General features: G+C 33.8%; 1 pseudogene; it reads left to right on the plus strand.

Annotated features, from left to right (window-relative positions):
- The first annotated feature begins 13,878 nt into the window (after window positions 1–13,878).
- Window positions 13,879–15,096, plus strand: LOC120121710 (annotated as a pseudogene).
- The last annotated feature ends 4,855 nt before the right edge of the window (window positions 15,097–19,951 follow it).

The following is a 19,951-nucleotide window of genomic DNA, read 5'->3' on the forward strand; positions in this document are numbered from 1 at the left end:
AAAACTACCCAAGTCATGGTCTGACTATCAAAATATTTTTGAAGCAAAAGAAGCAAGATATGTCCTTGGAAGAGCTTATTTTCCACATGAAAATTAAGGAAGCAAATCGTCTTAAAGATAAGGATTCTATTCCAATAAATGAATTATTAAATAAGGCTAATCTCGTGGAATCTTCCTATGCTGCAAATCATAACAGGTTCAAGAATTCTCCCAACCCAAAGAAGAAAAACAACTCCCAAACAAGGAAAACAACCAACTTCAAAAAGACAGGAATCAAACATAAGTCAACAACCTGATGAGTTGCTACGTATATGGAAAGCCAATACACAAAACATACCAATGCTTTCGACGCTCTGATTGTCATAAACATCGTAATCAAAATGAAAATAAACCACAAGTAAACTTGATCGAGAATTCAGATGAGGTGATTGATGTTGTGGTTTCTGAAGTCCATTTGGTGGAAAATCACTCTGAGTGGGTAGTGGACACTGGCACTTCCAAACACTTCTTTTACAATAGATAAATATTCACCGAGTTTGAAGAAGTAGATAAAGGATAACAAGTTTACATGAGAAACTCTAACAGTTTAGAAGTACTCGATAAAAGAAAGATCTTACTTAAACTTACTTTTGGAAAAAACTCTAGCTCTGTATAATGTTTTGTATGTTCATGCATTACTTAGAAATCGTATTAGTGGTGGACTCTTAAATAAGGAAAAAATTAAATTAGTATTTGAATCTGATAAGTTTTTATTATCTCGTAATGGTGATTATGTGGGAAAAAGGGTATTTATGTGGGGGCTCTTTGTAATTGAAACTATGACTAATGTTATGAATAAGACATCTACTTATGTTTATACCATTGAGACTTATGATATGTGACATGCTAGATTAGGTCATTTGAACCTTAACTCTTTAAAAAGGTTAAAACAAATGAACATGCTTCCTAATCTAGATGAAACCAACTTTAATAAATGTGAAATATGTGAATCGATATTCTTTGAAAATGTTTTTCCTCTTAAAAAGCATAGCAATCATGACTTGAAATTAGATGAGAATATTTCTTATTCTATGAAAACTCCTCTTAAAAAGCATAGCAATCATGACTTGAAATTATATGAGAATATTTCTTATTCTATGAAAACTCCTAGAGATGATCAAAATGGTGATGTACCTAGGAGGAGTAAAAGATAAAATGTAGCAAATAGTTTTAGACCTGACTTTCTTACTTCTTTCATAATTGATATCAATGATTTAGACTCAATTAATGATTCTATAACAAATACATTTTTAATAGATAAAGATCAAAAAACATATGATGAAGCTATTACTTCAATCGATGCTAATTTTTGGAGAGATACTATTAAAGATAAATTATAATCCATTTTATCTAATCATACTTGGGAGTTAGTTGACTTGCCTAAAGGTTGTGAACCTATAAGTAACAAATGGGTCTTTAGAAAGACGTTTAGACCTGATGGATCTATACAAAGATATAAGGAAAGACTAGTCATAAAAGATTTTTCTCAAAAGTTTGAGATTGACTTCTTTGATACATATTCTCCTGTTACTAAAATCTCTACTTTTTGTGCTTCATTTACTTTAGCTTCTATTCACAACTTTTTGATACTTCAGACGGACGTGAACACAACCTTTTTGAATGGTGATTTGGATGAGGGGATTTACATAGAGAAACCTCCAAGATTTATGACACCTACAAGGAAAATAAAGTTCACGTACTCAGAAAATCTTTATATGGTCTCAAACAAGCCACAAAATAATGGTATGAGAAAATTCATAAAACTATTATCAGTTATGGTTTTATAGTTAATGATGCAGATGTATGTGTGTACTTTAAAATGCTTGGATTTGACTATGTTACCATAAGTCTATATGTATATGACTTATTAATTTTTAGTACACACCTAAAAGCCATTAAGAGACTAATGTTTTTTATCCTCTGAGTTTAAAATGACTGATTTGGGTAAAGTTGATGTAATTTTAGGGGTAAAAGTGACTTAATCAAATAAGGGATACTTGCAAACCAATCTAATTACATAGAGAAAGTTTTAAAAAAAGTTTAACAATTTTGATGTAATCATTGTAAGTAACCTTAACCCTTATGATCCTAGCATTCAACACAAAAAAGAATAAATGGAATAGTGTCTGTTGAGTTAATCGAATGACGAAATTGGCCAAGAGGGGGGTGAATTGGCAATAAAAATTTTGTGGAAGCTTTTGCAGAAAATTGAAAGTAATTGCACAGCGATTTACAGTGGTTCGACTTTCTCAAACAAAGTCTACGTCCACTACCTTAGCTATCCACACTAAGGATTTTCCAACAAATTCACTAATTTGTTCTTTCTTTTGAGGCCAAAGAGATAACCTTACAATTCCCTCAAGAGTATACCCCTACTCTTGAGAACACACTCTTTTCTCAAAGAGAAGATTACAAATTTGCAAACTTACAAGAAAACCTCACAAGGTAAGATGTTTGCACAATTCTAGAACAAAGAAAAGAACACCCAAAGATGAATACAATTGAGCACAAAAAGTGTTCTTGAAAGCAAAATGAATATTGAATGAAAATGGGCTTTGAAATGCTCAAACTTGAGGTTTGATGCTTTCTCTTTGATTCTCTCTTGATTCTATTTGCTTGATGTTTCTTGTTGTTGATAAATGGCTTCTAAGCTTGCTTAAATACACCTTGGATCACTTCTGAACGTTGGGGATAATTAGAGAAGATATTATAGCCGTTTTAGTGTGAAAACATTTAATAAAACAGCTTGGAGCGTGGGGGGAATCGGTTCCCTCTCATAGGGAATCGGTTCCCTAAGTGTAAAATTCAAATATTTCGACCGTTGAACAGGGGGGAATCGGTACCCCCTTGGGGGGAATCGGTTCCCTCCGAGCATTCTGGAAATCTCGGAGCCAAACCATTCAGGGGGGAATCGGTTCCTCCTATGGGGGGGAATCGGTTCCCTCTGAGCAATCTGGAATTTTTGGCTTTGAATTGGTTCGAAATACTTTGTAAAATTATTTTGAAATTGTTTTATGATTAAAACTTAATTTTACACTTAAGTAAGGATCAAAAATGATTTTTGAAATATTTGGAGTAATGTTTTGATATTCGAATAGTTATATCGAATATACTTAGAAAATCATTTGGAAAATCTTAAAATCCATTTAACTTAATTTGTTATATCGAAATATTAAAATGTTTCAACAATCTCCCCTTTTTGATATAACAAAACATTTTAGTAATTTTAAGATTTTTGAAATCAAGTTTTGAAATTACTCCCCCTTACTTTAACACTTCTTCAATTTATCATGTAAAACATTTAACACTTATTCTTCTCCCCCTTTTTGTTAAATCAAAAAGACATTGTAAAACAAGGTTTTGAAATCATTTAGCCAATTGATTTATTAATTATAAGCTTAAGCTGCTAAGATCACAATCAAAAGAGAGGTTAGCCATTAGTTTCATAAATCAATATTCATAAATAATGTGATATGGCAAAATTGGTCATATTGCTAATGATAATGTAAATGATGCAAAAATTAATAAAACACCAAACATATAAGTTCATACCATTCCAAAATCCAACAATCCACAAAATCAAACAATTCAAAATGTTGAAACAATATTCATTTTGTTCAAAGTTTTAAAGCTAAACATAAAATCAAGCATCCGGATCGGTAGGAGGAAAACGGGCTCGCATAGCGGCCATCTCGTGTGTGAGTTCATTGATACGAGCGTTGGTTGATTCATTATTTGCACGCATCTCCCGAAGAATCTCTAATTGTTGAGCTCCCATTGTGGATAAATGAGACTCTATAGAGGAAAAGCGCGAGTCCATGGTAGCGTATCGGAAATCGAATGTCTCCATAAAGGATTGAAAATATGGAGGCATTTGATGCGTTTGTTGTGCTTGCTCCTCGGGCTGCTCTTCGGGCTGATCAGGCTCATCTTCGGCTTCATCGATATCTTGCATTAATTGCTCAAGCTCGGGATCTTCGTCAGCTTCGGGTGGAGCTTGTGAAGAGCTAGCTCCCGGAGTAGAAGATCGAACCCATTCACCGGTTTCTTTGTTCTTTACCCATCCCGCTCTCGTTAAGGAAAGAAGATTTATTTGTTTCTTAAGAGGAAAAACGGCATCTAGACCGACTCTAAGCCCAGCTTTGGAAAACAGATTACTCAAAAAGCAACCGTAAACTAGAGATGAACAATGTTTCTTGTTAGGAACAAGATTTACGGTTTCAACAATTTCAGCAAAAATAATTTGAGGTAGGTTAATTTTAATACGGTTTTCGAAACAATGTAACCACCAAAGATCCAAAGCTCTAAGAGTAGAATAACGACCTCCGGATGGTCGAAACCACCAAGAAATCATTAGATGAAGAAAACGCTCATGTAGGTCTAAGACACTCGCACTATCTCTTCTTTTATAACGAGAACCTAAAATTTGTTTTTCATTCGAAATACCATCATTATCTAATCCAAATGTATTGGCTATATATGCCGGGTCAATATATAAGAATTGTCCTAGGAGGTAGGAACAAATTCCTATGGTTTCGGTTTCAGCTTGGTTTTTAACACATACGGCATTAGAGTAGAATATACGAACAAGTTGATGGTAAACGATGGGTTCAAGATCAAATAGTTTATCAAATTTCCATTCTTGTAAAATGGGAAGATATTTAAAATCGATAGCTAACATAGCTTGACGAGAAGGAATACGTTCTTCCGGATTTTGTAAGAATCGAAATATTGATAATACCAAAATCGGTGATTTCTAGACCCAGGATGATTAAAACACGAATTTTGAATAGTCAAGTTAGGATCAGTGGGATTGGGATTAGAAATTGGAATAGAAGGAGGATTTGGAGGTGGATTTGGTTGACGACTAGAACGACTAGATGAAGACCTAGGACGTTTAGGATTTGACATGGTGAAGGAAATCGGAATAGATAGAATAACCTGCAATTTTAAAACAAATGTATGCAACTCAATTAATCCCAAAACTCAATTGAGTCCTCAATATTTCAAGGTTCTCTAAATCAATCCTAATGGGCAAAGTTTTTGAGAAACTTTTGAAAATATGGTTTTTGAGAAACAATATGTATAGTTTTCATAATAACAACATAATTTAATCAAAACACAATAATTTGAAAAATAACAATTTTTTTTTTCGAAAATTAAAAAAATTTGAAAAATTCTTGTGTTTTTGATGAAATTAGTTGTAACATCTAGTTTCTAATCACTAAATAATCAATGCCCGATCACTATTTCAACCTAGAACTAATTAAAACTAATCCTATGTTCAAAAATAATGAAATAAAGAGTTTAGAAAAATTACCTTGAAAGATGAAGATTGAGGGGATTTAGATGTTGTTTGCACGACTTTAATGATTTCAACAGGTTTAGAAGATGATATATGAAGTAAATTCCGATTAATATCGTCGATTTGAGACAAAAATGGAGATTTGAGGGTGTAGGAGGTGAAGAACGGCGGAAGAGAGAAGAAAATGAGGGTTTGGGATTTTGGGGGTGTTCTGTCGATTTTAACAGAACCCCAGGGGGGTATCGATTCCCCTGTGGGGGGAATCGGTTCCCCTTCAAAGGGGGGAATCGGTTCCCTCAGGGGGGGATCGATTCCCTCTGCCCAAAATGCTAAAATCCGATTTTTTTAAGCACAAAATGCTAAATTAATCTTTTCTAGTGGTATTGGCAACTCATATATCAAAAATTAATTATGTTCAAACAATTAAATTAATCTTTAATCAATTTTTGAACATAAAATTAATTTTCACTAAGAATCACAAACTCCCCCTAACTAATAGCAAGAATGCAATCAAAAATTATTATTATAAGCATTTTTCAAGATTTATTAAAAGTGCTAAAATTATTTTAAACACTAAGTGAAGATAGGTTGGTCAAACCTAATTCTCTCCTAAGTGTCCAAAATCTTTCCTTGTCTAAGGGTTTTGTAAAGATATCCGCTAATTGGTGTAAAGTATCAACAAATTCTAGAACTACATCTTCCTTATTGACATGGTCTCTAATGAAGTGATGTCTTATTTCAATGTGCTTAGTTCTAGAGTGTTGGATGGGATTTTTAGTGAGACAAATAGCACTAGTATTGTCACACTTGATAGGAATAGTACCTACTTCAATTCCATAATCAAAAAGTTGTTGTTTCATCCATAAAACTTGTGCACAACAACTACCAGCTGAAATGTATTCGGCTTCAGTGGTAGATAATGCAACACAATTTTGTTTCTTTGAAAACCAAGAAATCAGCATATTTCCAAGGAATTGGCAAGTACCGGAGGTGCTTTTCCTATCTAATTTGCATCCTCCATAATCCGCATCAGAAAAAGCATGCAAGCTAAAACTAGAGTCTCTAGGATACCAAAGTCCTAAACTAGGAGTGTCCTTAAGGTATCTAAAGATTCTCTTAACAGCTAGTAAGTGTGATTCTTTAGGACATGATTGAAACCTAGCACACAAGCAAACACTAAACATAATATCCGGTCTACTTGCGGTTAGATAAAGCAATGAGCCAATCATGGATCTATATAATTTAACATCCACACATTTACCTCTTTCATCTAAGTCAAGCTTTGTTGAAGAGCTCATTGGAGTGTTATGAGGTTTCCCATTTTCCAGTCCAAACTTCTTGAGCATATCTTTGACGTACTTAGCTTGATTAATGAAGATGCCATCTTTTCTTTGCTTGATTTGGAGTCCCAAGAAAAATGAGAGCTCCCCCATCATGCTCATCTCAAACTCACTTTGCATTAGCTTAGAAAATTCTTGACAAAGAACATCATTAGTAGAACCAAATATTATATCATCAACATAAATTTGAACTACTAATAAATCTTTACCTTTTTCTTTTTAAAAACAATGTAGTGTCAACCTTTCCTTTTAAAAAACCTTTTTCAATTAAAAAATTTGACAATCTTTCATACCAAGCTATAGGAGCTTGTTTTAAACCATAAAGAGCTTTTGTCAATTTTAAAACATGATCCGGAAAATTTAAATCTTCAAAACCTGGAGGCTGTTCCACGTACACTTCTTCTTTTATAAAACCATTTAAAAATGCACTTTTAACATCCATTTGATATAATTTAAATTCATTGAAACATGCAAATGCCAATAACATTCTAATTGCTTCCATCCTAGCTACGGGAGCGTATGTTTCATCATAGTCTATGCCTTCTTCTTGAGTATAGCCTTGAGCAACAAGTCTAGCCTTGTTCCTCACTATATTACCACTTTCATCAAGTTTATTTCTAAAACCCATCTAGTACCTACAGTAGATTTATTACTAGGCCTTTCAACTAATGTCCATACTTTACTTCTCTCAAATGATTTAATTCTTCTTGCATAGCCATAATCCAATGTTCATCTTTTAATGCTTCTTTGATGTTCTTAGGCTCTATGCATGAAATAAATGCAACATAATTACATATATTTCTAAGAGAAGATCGAGTAGTTACCCCTTTTGATGGATCACCTATAATTTCACCATCCTTGACATAGTTGTACTCTCTTGGAAAGATACTTCCCTTTCTTCAATGGTTGGATTCTCGAGGGGATCATGAGTTTCCTCATCTTTTGTTTCTTCCTTTGATGATGATTCCAACGTCATGTCTAACGTCATTTGTTTGTACAATACCTACATCATCATTAACAGAAGAATCCTTCCTCGGAAGGGGATTATCATCGAAAACATGTATAGACTCTTCTACAACTAAAGTTCTTTTATTAAATACACGATAAGCTTTAGATTTAAGGAATAACCCAGAAAAATTCCTTCATCACTTTTAGCATCAAATTTACCAAGATTTTCTTTACCGTTGTTTAAAACAAAACATTTACATCCAAAAGGATGAAAATAACTAATGTTAGGCTTTTTATTTTTGAGAATTTCATATGGATTTTTCTTTAAATTGGCCTAATCATTACTCGATTTACACATAACAAGCGGTATTTGTGGCTTCCGCCCAAAAATATTTTGGCAAATTATTTTCACAAAGCATGGTTCTAGCCATTTCTTCTAAAGTTCGATTTTTCCTCTCAACAACTCCATTTTGTTGAGGGGTTCTAGGTGCTGAAAAATTGTGGCTAATACCATTAGAATTACAAAACTCAATAAATCCAAGATTTTCAAATTCAGTTCCATGATCACTTCTAACACTAGTGATAGAGTAACCTTTTTCATTTGGATTATTTTTGAAAATGTGATGAAATTTTCTAATGCTTCATCTTTAGTACTTAAGAATAGAACCCAAGTGTATCTAGAATAGTCATCTACCAAGACAAATGCATATTGTTTTCCTCCCAAGCTAGTAGTTCTAGTTGGCCCAAAAAGATCTAAATGGATCAATTGTAATACTCTACTAGTTGATACATCATTAATAGATTTAAAAGAAACTCATTTTTGTTTTCCTTTAGCACAAGCATCACAGATTTTATCATTATCAAATTTAAGCTTAGGCAACCCTCGAACTAAATCACCTTGAATTAGCCGTTGCAAAACACTCATACTAGCATGTCCTAGTCTCCTATGCCATAACCAACTATCATGTTCATCCTTAGCAACTAGGCACAAATTAGTCATATCAAGAATCTAAATGCACCATGTAAATGTTTCCTATTCTATGACCAACAAGCATAATCCGATTAGATGCAATGTCAATGACTTTACAACCATTAATTTCAAATAAGACATTGAATCCTTTATCGCATAATTGACTAATACTCAATAGATTATGCTTTAATCCATTCACATATAAAACATTTTTAATTTGTATGGAAGAGGTATTACCTATTGTACCAATACCTTCAATGTGACCTTTTGAATTATCACCAAAAGTCACTTCTCCTCCATTTTTGGCGTTAAGCTCAATGAACCGGCTTTTCTCCGGTCATATGTCTTGAGCATCCACTATCAAGGTACCATGAATTTGAATTTGTTTCCCGTGCCTTGTAGCAATGCTCCTTTCCCTACAAACATAGATTAATTTTTGATTTTTGGTACCCAAATTCTTTTGGGTCCATATTCATTAGTTTCCAAAATCCTAGTTCCCTTAGGTATCCATTTGTGTAGGATATCTTTATCTTAGTAGTAATGAGTCCTTTAGGAACCCATATACTTCTAAAGATTTTACCATTTAAGGTTCGTTGAGGATTTCTATGATTGTAGTTTCTAAATCTTTTCTAACAAAGTTGGATTTTGAATTTTCTCCTTTTTCAAAAACGCTTTGTTCCAACTTTATCAAAAGAAGTTTTAAGATCATCAATTTTCTTTTGATGATCATCATGACCTTTGAGAGTAAATTTTGCAAATCTAAATTTTTCTTTTCAAACTCTTCTAGTTTGATTTGCAAATCTTTGATTTTACTTTCAAGATCATTGTTGGTTTGGATATGAGTTTATTTTCATTTTTCAACTTTGAAACATCATTTTATATTTTAAAAATAATTTCTCATAATCCGAAGCCAACCCATTATATTCCTCAAATAACTCATCATAAGATAAATCATCAAAATCGGATGAGTTAGAGGTTACCTTAGAATCTTCCCCGAATGCCATCAAGCACAAGTTTGCTACTTCTTGTTCCTCTTCATCGGAACCTTCTTCATCGCTCCATGTAGCCACATGAGCCTTGTGCTTTTCTTTGATTGACCCTTTTTATTCAATTGTGGGCAATCATATTGACATGCCCCGGCTTTTTGCATTCATAGCAAATGATTGGGTCCTTCTCTTTTGGTTCATTTTTGAGGCCTTCGTTTCGTTTGAATTTTCTTCCTTGGTAAGGTCTCATCATTTTTGAATCGTTTGGCAAACAATGCCATTTCCTCGTCATCATCATCATCATTAGAATCACTCTCATCTTTTGTGGATTTGAGAGCAACTCCAATGTTTTTCTTCTTCTCCTTCTCCTTTGGTGTCTCTTTATCAAGGTCCACCTCATCTTCAAGCATCATCTCATGAGTAAGGAGTGAACCGATAAGTTCTTCAAGAGTTAAGGACGATAGGTCCTTAGACTCGATGATTGCCGTCTTCTTTGATTGCCATGATTTTGGGAGGGAGTAGACTAACTTCCTCACAAGCTTTTCATTTGAGATGATCTCTCCATATGATTGAGACCATTGACAATCGTTGAAAATCTATCCGTCATAGCTTTGATGTCTTCATTTGGTTTCATCCTGAAATTTTCATAGCTATGCGTTAGAATACTAATTTTTGATTTCTTTACCTCATCGGTACCTTCATGTGTGACTTGAAGCTTGTCCCATATTTCTTTAGTGGTTGTACACGATGAAACTCTTCCGTATTCATCTGGTCCAAGAGCACAAAAGATAATATGGATGGCTTTGGAGTTGAGCTGGAACATTTTGTATCTCCTTCACTCCACAACCTTGGATGAGTGATAGGCTTACGGCATTCCATGCTCCCATGTCACTTGCTTGAATGAAGTACATCATTCTATTCTTCCAATAGGCGTAGTTAGCTCCATTGAAGAAAGGAGGCTTGTTGACGGGCATCGAATCGAGACCGGAGTCGAAGTTTGAAGTGGAGGCCATTGATGACTTTGTAATCGATGTAACTCTTCCCGAATCGACTCAAGAGGCGATAAAACCTTCAAATGAGTTAGGCTCTGATGCCAATTGTTGAGTTAATCGAATGACGAAATTGGCCAAGAGGGGGGTGAATTGGCAATAAAAATTTTGTGGAAGCTTTTGCAGAAATTGAAAGTAATTGCACAGCGATTTACAGTGGTTCGACTTTCTCAAACAAAGTCTACGTCCACTACCTTAGCTATCCACACTAAGGATTTTCCAACAAATTCACTAATTTGTTCTTTCTTTTGAGGCCAAAGAGATAACCTTACAATTCCCCAAGAGTATACCCCTACTCTTGAGAACACTCTTTTCTCAAAGAGAAGATTACAAATTTGCAAACTTACAAGAAACCTCACAAGGTAAGATGTTTGCACAATTCAGAACAAAGAAAAGAACACCCAAGATGAATACAATTGAGCACAAAAAGTGTTCTTGAAAGCAAAATGAATATTGAATGAAAATGGGCTTTGAAATGCTCAAACTTGAGGTTTGATGCTTTCTCTTTGATTCTCTCTTGATTCTATTTGCTTGATGTTTCTTGTTGTTGATCAATGGCTTCTAAGCTTGCTTAAATACACCTTGGATCACTTCTGAACGTTGGGGATAATTAGAGAAGATATTATAGCCGTTTTAGTGTGAAAACATTTAATAAAACAGCTTGGAGCGTGGGGGGAATCGGTTCCCTCTCATAGGGAATCGGTTCCCTAAGTGTAAAATTCAAATATTTCGACCGTTGAACAGGGGGAATCGATACCCCCTTGGGGGGAATCGGTTCCCTCCGAGCATTCTGGAAATCTCGGAGCCAAACCATTCAAGGGGGAATCGGTTCCTCCTATGGGGGGGGAATCGGTTCCCTCTGATCAATCTGGAATTTTTGGCTTTGAATTGGTTCGAAATACTTTGTAAAATTATTTTGAAATTGTTTATGATTAAAACTTAATTTACACTTAAGTAAGGATCAAAAATGATTTTTGAAATATTGGAGTAATGTTTTGATATTCGAATAGTTATATCGAATATACTTAGAAAATCATTTGGAAAATCTTAAAATCCATTTAACTTAATTTGTTATATCGAAATATTAAAATGTTTCAACAGTGTCTCACAATCTGAATATGCAAAGATTATTGAAAGCCTGATATTCTTAATGAACTATACTCGACATGATATTGTCTATGTTGTTAGTAGATTTAGTATATATATGCTCACAATCCTAGTGGTGAGCATTGAAATACTCTTAATCTTTTACTTAGATACATTAAAGGTACAATAAATTATGAACTTAAATTTGTTGGATACCCTACAATCCTTGAAGAATATTGTGATACAAATTAGGTAACTGACAATGATGAAGTAAGTTCCACTAGTGGGTATATTTTAAAGTTCCACTAGTGGGTATATTTTAACTTTAGGTGGAGTAGTTATTTCTTGGAAGTATGTCAAACAAACGTTTATTGCTTGCTTCACCATTGAATCAGAGTTTATTTCTCTTGATTTAGCTTGACAAGAGGTCGAGTGGCTTAGGAATCTTCTTATAGAGATTTCTTTATAGGGGAGACCTACACCTCCAATGTCATTATTATGTGATTCACAATCCACAATATGCGTTGCTAATAATCAATCTTACAATGGTAAGAAGAGACACATCATGACAAGACACGAATATATGAGACATCTTATAAAGAATGGAGTACTCACTTTAGAGTACATGAAATCTGAAAGGAACTTTGCTGGTTCCTTAACTCAAGGGTTACTTAGAAGAATGGTTTTTGATTCGTCGAGGGTATGAGACTTAAGCCTATTGGATGAGTAATTCATATCGTACACTCCTACCTATTCCTATGACATATCGTGTACACCAATCTGTAAGGTTGAGTGTTATACTCTTAATGAATTCATAGCCTAAGATTTGGGTAGTCCTAGTGAAACAGCCTTGATGGATACACCGATCTGTAAGGTTTAATTTTATACTCTTAATGAATTCATAGTCTAAGTTTGTGGGTGATCCTAGTGAGACGGAATTGATGAATTCATCGAATTTATAAATGAGAGGTCGAGCTTAGTAAAATCTTTTAATGATTTTATACCCCTAATTTGGGTGGTCAATATTAAGATAGACTTGATGGAATCACTTATGTAAATGTAAAGGAGTAACCACATTCTATAAAAGACTTTGGGTCGTTTTTCTAGAGCACTTATGAGCATCCTGAGGTATCATTTGGCAAAATGTTTGAACTATCGCGGAACTCAAGTAGATCTGAAGTTAGTTGTGTGTTATGAGTTAATCCTAATCTTAACAAATTCAAGATTCATTCACTTGTTGAAGAGAAGAATTACCCATTCCAAATATAATAGATTATAGTGCTTAAGTGACTAATTTCGCTGCTGCTCTTTTCTTTTAATTCTTTTATGGATTTTTACTTCTTTGCATTAGTGGGAGATTGTTGGTTATTTTTATAATAATGCAAAGAAATAAACATATTTATTTGAATTTTAAATTAATTAAACTTTAAATGTTGAAAAAGTTGGAGAAATTGATACTTTTGAAGTTTTTTTTGCTGATTTTTCTCTTGATATTTTACCTAAATTTCTCATTTTTAGCTATAAAAGAAGATCCCTCTTCACTTTCAACTCACTCTCTTCATCATTCTCCTCTTTTCTTCTATATATTCTCTCTTAACAAAGAATAGTGAAGTTTTTCTTTTTCCAGAGGGTTTTTTTATATTTTTTCGATGGGATTTACTCTGGATAAAATATTTTCTTTTCTTCCAGAAAAGAGCAATACTATTCAGAGTTCTACTTCCTTATTTTGGGTGTACGAAATTTGAAAAATTGTGTTAACCTTAGGGGACAACATCCATTGTTAGGGATTACATCAGTCCGGACGAAATTCACTACAAGAAAATATACCTTTAATGACACACGAATGATGACACACGCTAATTTATAACTTGCAAAAAATATGTGTCATAAAAAATATCATATTTTTTAAAATTTAAATAATTTATGACTTATAATAATATATTTCATATTTAATAGTCATAATCCAAAAAAAATTATAAAAATACAGAATACACTTTTTAATTATAATCATCCATAAAAATCATCTTTTAATTTCCCCATTATTTTCATCCTTTCCCGCTTCTTCCCCTTCTATAATCAATTCACGCCTAATGTTTTCCACTCTTTCATTCTCTTTTTTTCTCCTGATTTTCATCCCAATTCTCTTCTTGTTAGGCCCGAGTTTGACTGTGATAAGCTAAAACAATTTATACACAAACCCTATCCCTAAAAATTCCTAAATTTCAGATATCCTTTCATTTATATTTCTTCCAAAAAAATTAAACAATGGTTGGAGAAGACAATATCTCGAATCCACTAATGAAAAAGATATGTGCGAATGGCATCGGGGATGAAGATGATGCACCGTCATCCTCAACGTCGAAATGGAGCGGAAGTTATGGCCCATCATTAGTGGCGAACACCTAGAAATTGAGGCCTACGCTGCACTTTACTCCGGCCGTACCAAGATCATGCATCTCATATTCATCACCGACCACTGCAACAATACCGCAATACAATTGGAAGCCCTAAGGATGGCTTACGATGAGCTCAAAAGGGGGAGAACAATCGCTATTCCGTGAAATAGTCCAGAAGATCGACGGTCGATTGGGTCCGAACTATTCGATGGATGCCGCCTGTTGCGCTATGGTTGATCGAAAAGCCGAGCAAAGGAAAGAGAAGCTCGAGAGTGAACTCAATGTCTACAGGGTAATTTTATCTTTCTTACTAAATTTATTTTCTAGAAACTATTTAGTTCTTTTAATTTGTTTGGTTTCTAACTTTCAGACTAATTTAATCAAAGAAAGTATAAAAATGGGTTACAATGATTTTGGAGATTTTTAATATGCTCATGGTGCACTGGGGGATGCTTTTAAAAGCTACGTTCGAACTCGAGATTACTGTACTACGTCAAAGCATGTTATTCAAATGTGTTTGAGCGTTATTCTTGTGAGCATTGAGATGGGTCAATTTTCTCATGTGAGAAGCTACATTAGTAAGGCTGAGCAAACACCCAAGGCACTTAACCATACCACTACTGCTAAGCTACGATGTGCTGCCAGATTGCCTCATTTTGAGTCTAAGAAGTACAAGTTTGCTGCTCGGAAGGTTTTTCAGCTTATAAATTGTTTTTTGATCTTGCAAAATTCAAATGTTGCAATTTTTCAGCTTACAATGATTTAGGATCGTTACATGCACTATCTTTTATTCCTGATATGTTGAATTTGAGATATGGCTGAAGTGTGTAGTATTTACTTATGGTCCTTTACTAAGTCATTTTCTAGAACGTGAGTTCAGAAGCAATTTAAGCCACACAATTTGGTTTGAAATCTTGTCCTATAAGATCAAAATATATGTGACTTGATATTGAGCTCAATAAGTTCAATGAACTTAGTGTAAACAATCTTCATTTTAAGCATTCCCGGAGCATTGCTTTCCTCAAAAGAAGCCTGGAATCCTTTATGGTGTTGGATTGGTGAGGACATTATGGTAGAAAACTTAAAGAGAGTTAATTTGATGGACTCAAAAGAAAACTAGTATGTAGTGTTCGTTCTGATGCTATTGCAGTGCGATGATTGTGTACCTCAAGGATTTAGTTCTTCTTCCTTTATCTGGAGCAATCCTTAAAAGTTTGTTGGCCTGATCAATTCCTAGTTTGCGTACATGCTTTTTGTTGCAGAGGTATCCGTCTGTTGGTCATCTGTATTGGTTATTAATATGAAATGTAACAGGCGAGATTTTGTGATTAGTTTATTTTGAGCAATTACCATTTCATTGTTGGATTGATTGTCTTTCTATGCGTGCAGTTCTTGGAAGTGGGTCCTGAATTGGGGAATTCAGACAATGAAGTCATTTCTCCTTAAGATGTTGCTACTTTGGTGTTCTTTGTGCACTTGCAAGCTTTGGTCGAACTGAACTGAAGGCATGAATCTCTCTAGTCCCCTTTCTTTATTTTCTGGTAATGTCTTATTGTTGTTTGATAGATTTGTAGTCATGCAATGTATTTTACTTTGCAGAACAAAGTTATTGACAGTATCAACTTCAAGGATTTCTTGGAGTTGGTACCTTAAGTAAGGGAGCTTATTAATGATTTTGATTCAAGGTATTATCTATCTTTAAGTAATATGTAGTGAATTTTCTGTGGTTAATATTATAATATACAATTTTTTGTCATGCGACTCTGCGTTTCAGACTCCTTACATGTTCGCAATTGATGAGAAACACTTACTTTTAACTTGTGGCTTCATTTTTATTGCAACCATTATGCTTCCTGCTTGGAGTATCTTGGAAACCTCAAATCCAACTCGATGCTTGACATTCATATACATGACCATGTTGAGACTATGTATAATCAAATCCAGAGCCAAGCCCTCATCAAGTATACCCACACATTTGTGTCTGTTGATATGAAAATGATGGCTCTGGGATACACTGTTCTGTATATACTCAAAATTTATCTCATGAGTTCATTTACAAGGTTAAAGATGCAGTGGGGTACCTAGTGAAGTGGCCTAGACATCTAGTCATTCGATGCTCTGATTTGGTAATATTTTCATTTATTTAAAGAAATTATATATGTCTAATTTAAATGATTTCTTTATATTTTCATTTATTTAAAGAAATTATATAGGTCTGCAACCTCGCTATCAGGACGTAAGGCAAAATTCAAAAATAACGATGAAGCAAGTCGAAGCGTTGCAGATCGATTGTCTCTAAGAAAGGACAATGACATCGACCTAGTGCCATATAATCCAGGGTTTGTTTTTCGTTTGATTATCAAAAAATTTTAGTAACTTAAATTGGTTTTTGGTTTTTATAGAAGACATTGGGTGTTGGCGGTGATAGATATGAAGCAACAAGTTATTATCATAATTCCTTGGAGCCCACCAATGTCCATTAGCAGTTGAAGCAGATTATTAATGCATAAGTAACATAAATTATCGAAACATTATAGTATATTCTTTGATATATTTCATCAATTTTTATAGGGCAATGATATTGTACACTGCTCAAAGTGGATCTAACAAAAGTGTTAGCATCAATTAGATCAATGTTTTGGTGAGGACTTCGATAATTCGTTGTTTAAATTGTAGCTTTCATTTTGACTAATCGTTTATTGTAAATTGTTTGTAGTGTCTCCGTCAGTCGGGAGGTACCGAGTGTGGATTATGTTTGTAAGTTCATGAAAGAGATAGTCGAGAACGGACTTGAAGTGCTGGTCAATAAGAATGTAAGCAAACTTTTCTGATACACATTTGTCATATCATACATACACATTAGTCATACAACTATCATATTGACTAGTATATTTCTTGTAGAATAAAGAATACAACTATCATACATAAACATTTCTTGTATCATATACACATCTTTCATATTACATACACTCCCTGTCTCAACAATATATGCAAATGCAACTAGCTGTAGGAATGCCAATTAAGTTCGTCACAATAAAATGTGTTTTTTTTGTTACATTGTCCCCATTTCCAGAACTTAATGGTCTCTTTATGACCTGAAACTAAAGATCCATTGTATTTTTTTTTTGTCATTTGTATTTTACCTACAGAGGTAAAATATAAATTTGAGAGCATAGATATTATTTTCTATGCAAGCTTTATCTTCCATTGTTTTGCCTAGTTTTGTAATGCATTATCCTCTCCCTCAATCTTGCCATACATGTTGTAGCTCCTGTTAAAATGACATTTGAAATGTAAGTGCTATTCTTTATCTAAAATAGCTATTATTATTCTCAATTACTGCTTAGCTACAGTATCGATGTTCTCTTTCCTAAACAAATGTTCTCGGTGTTGTAGATATGCAACATGTGTAATACCTATAAGTGCCTTCTTTGCATCAAGTCTTTGGTAAGTATTTAACTGTGGTATGACTGGAATTTGTGTTGGTTTGTGGTGTAGTGTTTTCCTTATTATGGTGTTTGTGTTGTGTAATGAGTTACTTCTGTCAGCAAAAACATACTGCTTGAAAACCCTGCCAAGACTGAAAGCAGAGTATTACTTGTGAACTTGTTTCTTGTTTCAGACTCTTTTTTGTTTTAAGTATAATATTGTTCCTCAATGATCTGTCTGCTTTCCTATCCTAATGGTTGTTAAAGAGTTACTGCACCCAAGTTGGTAGGTTGACTTGAGTTTGTGAAAATTCTCAACTAAATAAACCTGGATGATTATTGTTAAGCTCAAATCAAGTATAGATGTAGTATCAATACCTGCTACATGTATTGTTTTATCCTTTATTTTGTTTCTTAAACTTGAACTAAGGTTAAGGGGGTTTCGCAGAGTGGTCAAGTTGTCTTCTCTGGATAATAAAGTTTCTTAATTAAGCAGGATCCTAATTTTTTCTAGTAGTGATTGCTTCTAAGACTGTGACTACACGGCACAATAAAATTAATTGGTCTTCATTTATTTACCTTATTTATTTTTCCAGTCGGTACTAATCTTTCATTTTGCAGTAAGCTATTTTTCCAACACTAGATTGCAGGGCTGCTGCATGGATAGGCATTATAATGTGAATTTGCAGCTTTGTGCAGATTGAGGATTAGTGTGAGAACCCTGATTAGGGGTGCCTTGTTTTGATGTTGTCTTATGGTTTTTCTTTGGCTATGTTTTCTTTCGTTGTTCTGTTTGGGGCTGTAGGTTTTTTGTTTATGTTTGTACTGTTGCAGCTGTAGCTGCATACTTTTGGATTTTGAATGGAAATTACTTATCCAAAAAAAATAATATTGTAAAGAAATGTAGTTGGATAGATAGGATAAAACGTGGGTGCACTTTCCCAATTGGTTCAATGATGTGTTTCCTCGGGAGACTGTGTTGTATGTCGTTTAAGATTAGGAGGATCTGAGTTTATACTTTTTTTTGTCTTCAATTCCTTTCCCTTTCAGATATGGAATTTGGTCTGTGTTAGGTTTCCACACTGAACAATCATAAGAAAGAGAGAAAAAAAGATGGAATTATTGTAGGTAGGCTCTGAATCGACGACTAATTTATGTCCTATGTGGTATAGCTACAAAGAGAGAATAATACATGTATAGTGACTGGTGCACCATATATACATAAAAGTTGCTTTCTTTCCCTGGTTGTCAGTGGGCACTACAAGTGGATAAGTAGTTTTCGGATGAGATAAATGATGAACAATCTGATTCAGCACCCAAAGTTTTCGGGATGAGACCTTCCAATAAAAATTGTTGTTCGTATAGACAGGCAACTGGCAATGACTGCCTATTGATTTCTTTGTGGTACCACCGCCATTATTACAAGAACTGTTGTTCTTATGAATCGACCAACTCCAGATGTTAAGGCTTTCATGTAGCCTCTTTCCTGGTTATTTAAAACAGTTTGAACCCACAAATTTTGATAAACCGAATTGAAAATGTTAACTTTAGCTGCAATATAAACTTAGATAGCAGATGATTTCATCTGTCACCCTAAATTATGGGTTAAATGTTAAGTTCATAAAATATAAGTGTCCATTTGCATGTTCCTAAAAGTAGAGGGACTTATTAAGTGGTTAACCCTAGCCATAAGATATTCAAAATATATTTTTGATCGTTTTTGTCATGGTTTTTAGAACCGGACCAGTTAACGAACCGGTCATGCTACCGGTTCACTGGTTCAATCGGTCGAATTGGTCCGATCGGTCGAATCGGTCCGATCGGTCGAAAGAATCGGACGTCATAATTATTTAAAAAATTAAATAAAAATAATAAAAATATTTAATAAAAATAATTTTTTATATCACAAGTCATATTCAAAGCAAGTCATAACATATATAAGTTAAAAACCATAAACAAGTGAAACACAATAATTCAAATTAACTACAACATAATATTTAAGGTAAAACATATTAAATAATAAATATAATTATATAACTATAATTAAAAATAAATTTGGGGTTAAAAAATCATAACAAAATGATATTGTTTGGTTTAATTTTTTTTAAAAAACAATCTCACCTGGCTAAGAAACATAGAAGAGCATCCCAAGTCTAAAGAGTAAAATATGAAAATAAAACAATCTCACATGGCTAAGAAACATAGAAGAGCATCCCAACTAACTTCTATAAATAATAGAGGTAATTTGACATTCAAAATCATGGAGCTTTTGGTGAGCATTGAGTGAACTATTCTTTCACTTCAATCAAGCTCGAATTTTAGGCTTCAATCGATCTTCTCATTTTTTTTAGTTCAAGCCTTTTCGAGTTCAAGTTTCAATATTGGCGGTTTAATTTTTTCACGT

The sequence above is a fragment of the Hibiscus syriacus genome, unplaced genomic scaffold (assembly GCF_006381635.1).
Source record: "Hibiscus syriacus cultivar Baekdansim isolate YM2019G1 unplaced genomic scaffold, ASM638163v2 tig00110378_pilon, whole genome shotgun sequence".
In the NCBI taxonomy this organism is placed as follows: Eukaryota; Viridiplantae; Streptophyta; class Magnoliopsida; order Malvales; family Malvaceae; genus Hibiscus; species Hibiscus syriacus.